This window comes from Mustela nigripes, unplaced genomic scaffold (assembly GCF_022355385.1).
Source record: "Mustela nigripes isolate SB6536 unplaced genomic scaffold, MUSNIG.SB6536 HiC_scaffold_640, whole genome shotgun sequence".
In the NCBI taxonomy this organism is placed as follows: Eukaryota; Metazoa; Chordata; class Mammalia; order Carnivora; family Mustelidae; genus Mustela; species Mustela nigripes.
Window position 1 is genome coordinate 1 of NW_026740047.1, and position 8,659 is coordinate 8,659.

At 40.1% G+C, this 8,659-nt stretch overlaps 1 long non-coding RNA gene and 3 other non-coding genes across 4 annotated transcripts; all 4 read right to left on the reverse strand.

The window, feature by feature from the left end:
- Positions 1-26: 26 nt before the first annotated feature.
- On the reverse strand, positions 27-5,582 carry LOC132008670 (uncharacterized). Its single transcript, XR_009401694.1, has 4 exons — positions 5,494-5,582; positions 4,719-4,791; positions 1,029-1,113; positions 27-114 (listed from the first exon to the last, which is right to left on the reverse strand). It is a non-coding gene; the product is annotated as an uncharacterized LOC132008670 (long non-coding RNA).
- Positions 623-694, reverse strand: LOC132008671 (small nucleolar RNA SNORD113/SNORD114 family). Its single transcript, XR_009401695.1, has one exon. It is a non-coding gene; the product is annotated as a small nucleolar RNA SNORD113/SNORD114 family (small nucleolar RNA).
- Positions 1,884-1,958, reverse strand: LOC132008674 (small nucleolar RNA SNORD113/SNORD114 family). The gene has a single exon (XR_009401697.1). It is a non-coding gene; the product is annotated as a small nucleolar RNA SNORD113/SNORD114 family (small nucleolar RNA).
- LOC132008673 (small nucleolar RNA SNORD113/SNORD114 family) lies at positions 5,300-5,377 on the reverse strand. The gene has a single exon (XR_009401696.1). It is a non-coding gene; the product is annotated as a small nucleolar RNA SNORD113/SNORD114 family (small nucleolar RNA).
- Positions 5,583-8,659: the final 3,077 nt, after the last annotated feature.

Consider the following 8,659-nt stretch of genomic DNA (forward strand, 5'->3'; position numbering starts at 1 on the left):
ACCAGGAAAAGAATTTTGACTCTTACTCGCACTGGAGTCCACGCTATCACCCACAGATTTGACCACGAAGCCGGCGACTAGGGTAGATGCTTCCATCAGCTGACAGTGACCATTCTAAGGAGTACAAGACAGAGCAGGGGATAAAGATGGAGACCTTAGGTTCCTTTGTCCCTGTATCCCAACTTTCACTCAGTCCGTCATTTAGGCAAGTGGCGACTTGAGATAATGTGTATCTCTTTCCTATTAAGTAAACAAACAATATCCGTCTTGCCCCTGCCAAAAGGACGCTGTTCTTAACACGGTACATACCACCAACCTCAGCCAAAGACACAACACCCTTAATACCATCTCTTTCCTAATGGATATCAGTCTTTTCGATATAATTAATGTATTATTATATTATAGTAACTGTCGCCTAACCACCTATTTTCATAGTTAGACAAGGCTTGCCCTTCTCTTCATTTAAATTTGTTGACATCTGTGTATTAATAATCTCACTCATCCGATTATAAAAATAGGAAGGAAATTCATGAATATAATGACAAAATCACAGTCTTTAAATATTCCTGACTCTGCCTCTAGACCACATCAAACAGGGACAACGGAGCAGAGTCCATCTGTGTTGGACCTCAGAGTTCCAGACACGTATTCATCGTACACGACTCATACGCCACCAGCGGTCATCATCGATCCAGTATCGTCCCTCTCAGTCACCTTTCATGTCTCCATTATTTACTGATCAATTCCTAATTCAGTAATTATAATTTTAACAATGATTACTCCCAGAAACTACATGGAGCTTAGCAATTCCATGTATCTATTTAGAACCATTCTCACGTCTCTATCACGTTCATTAATTATTCTCAATTCGTATTATATGCATTAATCAATACAACGCTTTGTATCAAGCCCATGTTGCTTAGTGGGCTAACTGGATTTACTGATTCTACGCCACGGTTTTCAATGATGCACTGAATCCTGCTGAGCAAAGAACGGAAACTAAGACCAAACCTTCGACTACGACTCACATGGTCTCCGTGTTCCTGACACATGAATGCAACCCGAGATCTCGTGACCAAGGAAGAATCCTGACATCTGCTAGCCAGGTCCTTTCTGAGGAGTACAGAGGAGCACAAACAAGAGGAAATTTCAGATCCTGTCTCCATGGGTCCTTCTTCCTACATTTCTTGCATTTATTTAGGCAGGCATTCATCTTTCATAATGTGTTTTCTCTTACCTAAAGGAAAGCTTAAACTTGAGGCTGATCAATAGCAATGATAAGGGTTCTTCCTTATCAGTGCTTATAGAATTCTTAAGCAAACGAGCATTCTTCCTCACTTCTTATATGTCACCACATATATTCCAAGCTGGACAATGCTTCACCCTATTTATCTGTTGGGTTTTTTTGTTGTTGTTTTCAATGCTTTGATTACTGATTCCTTCATAACCAGAAATCTAAGGCTATGAACCCAACATAGGAGTATGAGCTTTGTAGACAATTATCATATGATCTCCCTGATATGAGGAAGTTGAGAGGCAGAGTGGGGGGTTTGGGGGTATAGGAAAGGAACGAATGAAACAAGATGGGATCGGGAGGGAGATAAATCGTAAGAGACTCTTAATCTCACAAAACAAACGGAGGGTTGCCAGGAGGGGGGTTCAGGGAGAGGGGGGTGGGGTTATGGACATTGGGGAGGGCATGTGCTATGGTGAGTGCTGTGAAGTGTGTAAACCTGATGATTCACAGACCTGTACCCCTGGGGCTAATAATATATGTTAATTAAAAAATTTAAAAATTTTTTTAAAAGAATATGAACTTTGTATATTTCTACATTGACCCATGGGGTCACTTACAACAGAAAACAAGCTAGATTTTGCTTTACATGGACTCAGAGTTACAGGCGTGTAACACGCAACCACGGAGGATTCCTACGCCACCAGTTTTCACCATCGATCTAGATTTGAGTCTCCTTTTCTTCATCCTAATTCATTGGCAATAAAAATCAATGCGTGATTTGCAAAAATCACCAAAAAAACCTTAAATACGCCTACTTCTATCTGTAGAATCGTGCGCCACACAGATTGCGTCTTTCACTAGTCAATCCCCATACTGTACATTATCAGTGAATCAACGTTAATATTTCATATCGTATTTCTCATCAGATCATAGTTAACATCTTTATTCTATTTACTACTTTACTACTTTTAAATGATATTGTGAATGCTCTTAAACAAATCACCGAAAACAAGGTCTTTGACAATTACTTGCTTTTATCTCTTTTCTAACACAAAGATATCTTAACAGTCTTAATCACCGTGAATGATAAAATCAGCTCAGTGCATGCCCTCTGAAGAGATGATAAAATATGATACAGTAGACAATATGATAAAAAATTGAGTTATTGTCTCTGTATTTTCCATCACTTGTTTGCATAGGCAGCTGGGCATTTATTACTTTTTGGTAGTATTTATTTACTTTTTTATTAATAAACTCCAAATTGATTCCTGACTGAGAGCAGTAACTATTACCTATCACTGTCTAAATCACCCTTCGTCAAATACAAAATATACTTGGTCCTTTTTTTAATCTATTCCTTTACACTCATATGCCTTTTCCTTAGTATATATTTTGTTTGATGAACAGAGCTTCATTCTCTCCATATTTAGTCATTTATTCATGTTTTTCTTCCATTGATACTTTCATAATAGTATTTTAAAGCTTCATGAACTCAAAGGCTAAGAACAAAATCTTTATATACTCCTGATACCCATCCATAGTTTCCCTTCATAAAGCACAGGGGACCAGATTCCATTTGTGCGGGACCTCGGAGCTCCAGAAAATGTCTCTGTCATACATGACTCGTGTCTCACCCATCATCCCTGGTGGTCCAGCACTGGCTTGCTTTCTCCATGACAACCTACATTTGTTCACCATTTAATTCATCAGTGAAGAAATACACATAAATCAGACAGACACACAAAAAAGAGTATGATTCTTTAGTAGCTCTAACCTCCATATACACAATCTATTTCCACGGAGACCAAATTCCTTTCATTAACTCAGCTTAGTATTTCCCGGATGCGTTCATCAGCGCTGCTCTACATTAACCTTGTATTTAACGCTGGCATAGCTCACCTTCTTTCGTTATATTTAATACTTTTTTTAAAGTTTTTATTTCAACTCCAGCTAGTGAACATGCAAGGTTGTGTTAGTTCCAGGTGCACAATGCAGTGACTCAACACTCGCATACAACACCCAGCGCTCATCGTGAGTGACCTCTTTAAGGCCCATCGCTCGCTGCTCAACCATCCCCCCGCCCCCCGCTTCCCCTTAGCAACCATCAGTTTGTTCCCGGAAGTTAGGAGTCGGTTTCTCGGTTTGCCCTTCTCTGTCTCTTTCCCCTGTGTTCGTTTCATTTCTTAAACTGCACATGAATAAAATCGTATGGTATCTGTCTTTCTCATACTACCGACTTCTAGCATAATACTCTCTACCTCCATTAATGTCATTCCAAATGGCGAGATTTCAGTCATTTTTGTATGGGGATATAAATTTTTAATAACACAGTAAAAATGTTTTTTGAAACGACAGCACTGTGTTGTACTCCAACTAATGAATCATTCAACATTTTACCAAAAACTAATGATGTACTATGAGTGGCTAACTGAACTTAAAATACATACAAACATACCTAAAAGTATGACAGTACTCTAGCCAAGAAGAACACTGGTTATTACTCACACTGGCCTCCCTCTTCCTAACACACAGAGCTCCTGACCATTTAAGATTTTAAATTAACTGGAATACTTCCTTTCTGTGGAGGGCAGAGGCCAGAACAGCAGCAACAACAAAAGGACGGAGACACTCTCTCCATTGGCCCATAATTCCATCTGTATTTTTTCAGTCGTGTAGGCAATTAGAGTAAGTTCTGATCATACCTATTTTATTTTCTCTTAAGGGACGAAATCACGTTAATATGGCCAATGACAAAGAATATGAACACTGATGGCTACACCTTACAGCCTGTGTCATACTCAGTAAAAGGGGCAACAGGCGTCTGTCGTTTATTTTCACTAATTGTCAGGGTTTGCACTACATATTAATTGTACTTCGCCTTGCCCACATATTTTTATAAGTGGACAATGATTTACTCCCCTCCTCTTTATTTGTAATATGTTTATTGCTATTTTCACTGATCCGATTATATTTGTAGAATGAAAGTGAATAAAAACCAAGACCAAAAAAAGAAGACCCGCGTGTATCCTCATATCTGTATAGGACCATGTCAGCACCATGGAACGGATTGGTTTTGTGCTGGTCCTCAGAGTTCCAGACACACGCGACTCCGTACCTCAGCTGCCATCGCTGGTCTGGGACTGGCTCTTTTTTTCTACTGTCATCTGTGTCTGTTTATTGTAATTAACTGCCTATTACAGAAATAAACATAAGTCACCAAAAAAAAAAAAAAAATCACAAGTAGGATCCTTGAATATCCCTACGATCCATCCATGCAATCATTTCCACTGAGGATAAACTCTTTCATTAACTGCCCTCAGGGTTTCGCGTAAGGGTGAACATCGGATTGGTTCACAACAACGATACTTGATTTGGTATGTTTGGGCTTCTTGATTGAATCAAACACTTTTTGAGAACAGAGTAATTAAATCAAACAGACCAGAACGTTCCATCCAAGACGAGAACACCGACCAGTACTCACACTGCTCGCCACGCTCCCACGACGCAGAAGCGCGACACGTGCGGATGCGTTCAGGAGCTCCAGCGCGCCGGTGCTGAGGAGTAGCGAGCGGAGAGCATGTTAACAAACCGCTACCCCGTCTTCCCTGATCCTTGCCGCTACAGTTCCCTTTTCAGGGCTGTAGGCAATCATTAATTAGGCGTAACTCTATGAATTCATTTTCTCTTAAGAAAATCGGAACCACTTAGATCTCTTCCCCAACCCAGAAAATGAACATCGATTAGTACTGGCCTGTATCATCCTCAGCCAAAGACATAAGTCATGCAAACATTTACTAGTCTTTGGACTTCACAAATTTGAAATTTATTGATACTATTCCTTGCCTTGCCACCCTATTTTTATAATTAGAGCATGCTTTCCCATATTCCTCTTTATTTGTTTATATTTATATATATTTGTTCAGGGACAGTGTCAAGGCTCCGATTATCATTGCAGATGAAAATGCATGAACAAACACGGAGACCGAAAACAAGATCTCCGTGTCTTCTGGAGTTCCGCCTAAAGCACCTTTTCAAACAAAGAGAACGCACCAAACTGTGTGACTGGACCTCAGAGTTTCAGACACACGTTACTCATCATCATCCATGACTCGTACGCCACCAGTCATCATCATCGGCCCAGGACTGGTCCTCTTTCTCTTTGTTCACCAAGTTGTTTATGACTGCACACTAGTGATGCAGTAAATATTCTTAAGCAAACCACCCAACCCAACCCAAGAATTCTGACTATTACTCACGCTGGTGGTGTCTAGTTCCCAGTGCATCGATGCAGGTCCAGAGTTCATGACCATGGAAGATGCTTCCATCAGGACAAGCGCGTCCATTCTGAGAAGTACGGGGCAGAGCAGTGGATAGAGAAAATTAAGCCCATATCTACACTCACCCTTCCTTTCCACGTGTCATTTACTCAGTGTTTTACATATGTGTCAATTTTCCATTATTTTTCCTTCCTATAAACAAAGGGAAGAACCTTCAACCTGGGACTGATTCAGAATTTTAAAATAATTGATTTTTAATTCCCTGTGTCTATATAATTCTTAGCCAAGTAGTAACAACCTTGATCCGTTTCTTAATGGGCACTGATGTTTTTAATTTTTATTAATAATATGTCCTGCCTCCAACATGTGTTCCTAATTGGACGTGCTTCATTTTCTCTTTATTTATTTGTATTTCTTAAATGGTTCTAACATTGATCCATTGAGGATAATGAATTCTATAAAGCCAAAATAATACATTAGATACAGATATGGATCTATACAGGTATACAAATAATAAATCTATAAAGCCAAAAAGAGAACATGACCTTTACATATTTCTGATATCTGCCCATAAGATCATTTCCAAAAGAGGGGTTAGACTAATTATGTATTGTGTTGCATCTCAGAGTTTTAGATACTTCTTTTTGCATTGCCCATGACTCTTATACCATCTCTCTTAACTGTAGAGAACAAACTAAGGGTCGCTGGAGGGGAGGTGTGTGGGGAAGGAGTCATTGGATGGTAAGACATTAAGGAGGGCACTTTGATATAATGAGCACTGGGTGTTTTCTGCAACCGATGAATCAGTAAATTTTATCCCAAAATTAATAATATACTATATGCTAACTAACTTGAATTTAAATAAAATTTTTTAAAAAACCAGCACATATACTATTATGTATTACCATCTATCTCATCCTTACCCCAAAATGGAACCCCCTGAGCCATTTATTAAGGAACTCCGCTGTCTCCAAGTTCTAGTAAGTCTTGCCTCACCACGTATTTTCATAGTTGGATACACTTCACCCTTTTCATCTTTAGGAACTGACGTGTCTGTTTCTCTCATTTATTCATGACAACAATAAAATCAAAATCCATGAAGCATCAAGGCAAAGAACATGATCCTTGAGTGTTCCTGAAATCTACAGGTTCAGTCCCACAGATACAAACACTTAAATCCCTTTTTGTAATGGACCTCAGTAGGTCATAGATGCCTTGATCGTAAAATACGGTTCAGCATGCGCTCCGTGCACAGTGCAGGTCCACGATTTGCCCTCTTTCCATGTAATTTCTATATTCTTTTTATATATAGTCCCCACCTGCATCAGAACTAAAGCACGGTCGACCACCTACATCTCCTACGTGCTTCTGCCTCATGATAAAGGTGGTTTACATCTGTATCCGTGAAGGAATGTGTAGGGAAAAACTGAAATAGAAATTTAAGGAGCTATAAAAATGAATGACATGGACTTGATCTTTTTTTAACATCATCCCGAGCGGTGGAGGTGGGTTGGGGGATGGGGAATCGTGGGACGGGGATGAAGGGACACGGGGTGACCCATGTAAGTGCTGAATCCCTAGGCTGTACTCCCGGACACTAGTATCACACTGTATGCTAACGAACAGGGATTGAAATAAACCACGCTTTAAAAAGAATTAAATATAGGGCGCCTGGGTGGCTCAGGTGGTTAAGCCGCTGCCTTCGCCTCAGGTCATGATCTCAGGGTCCTGGGATCGAATCCCACATCGGGCTCTCTGCTCGGCAGGGGGCCTGCTTCCCTTCCTCTCTCCGTGATCTCTTCCCTTCCTCTCTCCTACTGTGATCTCTCTCTGTCAAATAAATAAATAAAATCTTTAAAAGAAAAAAAGTATTAAATATAATGAAAGAGATGCTGAGGATGAGGCCAGCACTCTACAGTTTAACCAGCTTTCAGGGGACTGTGGTGCTCACTCCAGTCTGAGAACCACTGCTCTACAGTCAGCAACACAGAAAGGGAACGCCTTTCGCCGACTGATCTCTTAACAATAGGGAAGGTTTGCCAATTGTATGAACAGAAATTTACACCTCACAACATTTTTTCTTAATTAATCCAGCATTAATTACATGATCTATCTCCCTACTACCATTTCTCTATCCATCTATCTACTCATCTATCATCTACCGATTTTTTAATTAATTTTTTTAGAATAATATACTGAATTTCCAGGAGTCACTTATACCACTTTTGCACGTTACTGAAGTCTAGCTACAGCCTTATTCCTAGAGACGTGATATACCGAATTTCCTTTTGAAATGGACTTTCGGAGAAGAAACGAGTAAATCACAAGACACATTCAGAATGCATTCTACTCACATCATGGATCCTTGCTTGGCTCTTTTCTTTTCAAGTTTGTATTTAAATTCCAGTTAGTTAACATATAGTGTAATATTAGTTTCAAGAATAGAAATGTACAGATTCATCACTTAGATAACAACACCCAGTGCTCATCGTAGTGCCTTCCTCAATACCCATCCCCCACTGAGCCCATTCCCCCACCCACCTCCCCTCTAGCAATCCTCATGTGGTCTTACTGAGTTGAGTCTGCTTTATGGTTTCCCTCTCTCCTTTTCTCTCCCTATGGTCATCTGCTATATTTCTTAAATTCTAATGAGTGAAATTATACAGCAAGTCTGACTAACTTGCTTCACTTAGCATTAGACACTCAAGCCCTACCCATGTCATTGCAAATGGCAAGATTTCATTCTTTTTGATGGCTGAGTAATATTCCATTCTATGTATATACCAAAATTTCTTTATCCATTAATCAGTCGATGCACATTGGGTCTCTTTCTCTATTTCGGCTATTGGAGACCTTGCTGCTATAAACATCAGGGTGCACGTGTCTCTCTGAATCAACATTTCTGTATCCTTTGGGTAAATGCCTAGTAGTGCAATTGCTGAATCACAGAGTAGCTCTATTTTTAACCTTCTGAAGAACCTCCACACTTTTTCACTTAACTTGTACATTCTTTAAAGATGAAAATACAGGGGCGCCTGGGTGGCTCAGAGGGTTAAGGCCTCTGCCTTCGGCTCAGGTCATGATCTCAGGGTCCTGAGATCGAGCCCCGCATCGGGCTCTCTGCTCAGCAGGGAGCCTGCTTCCC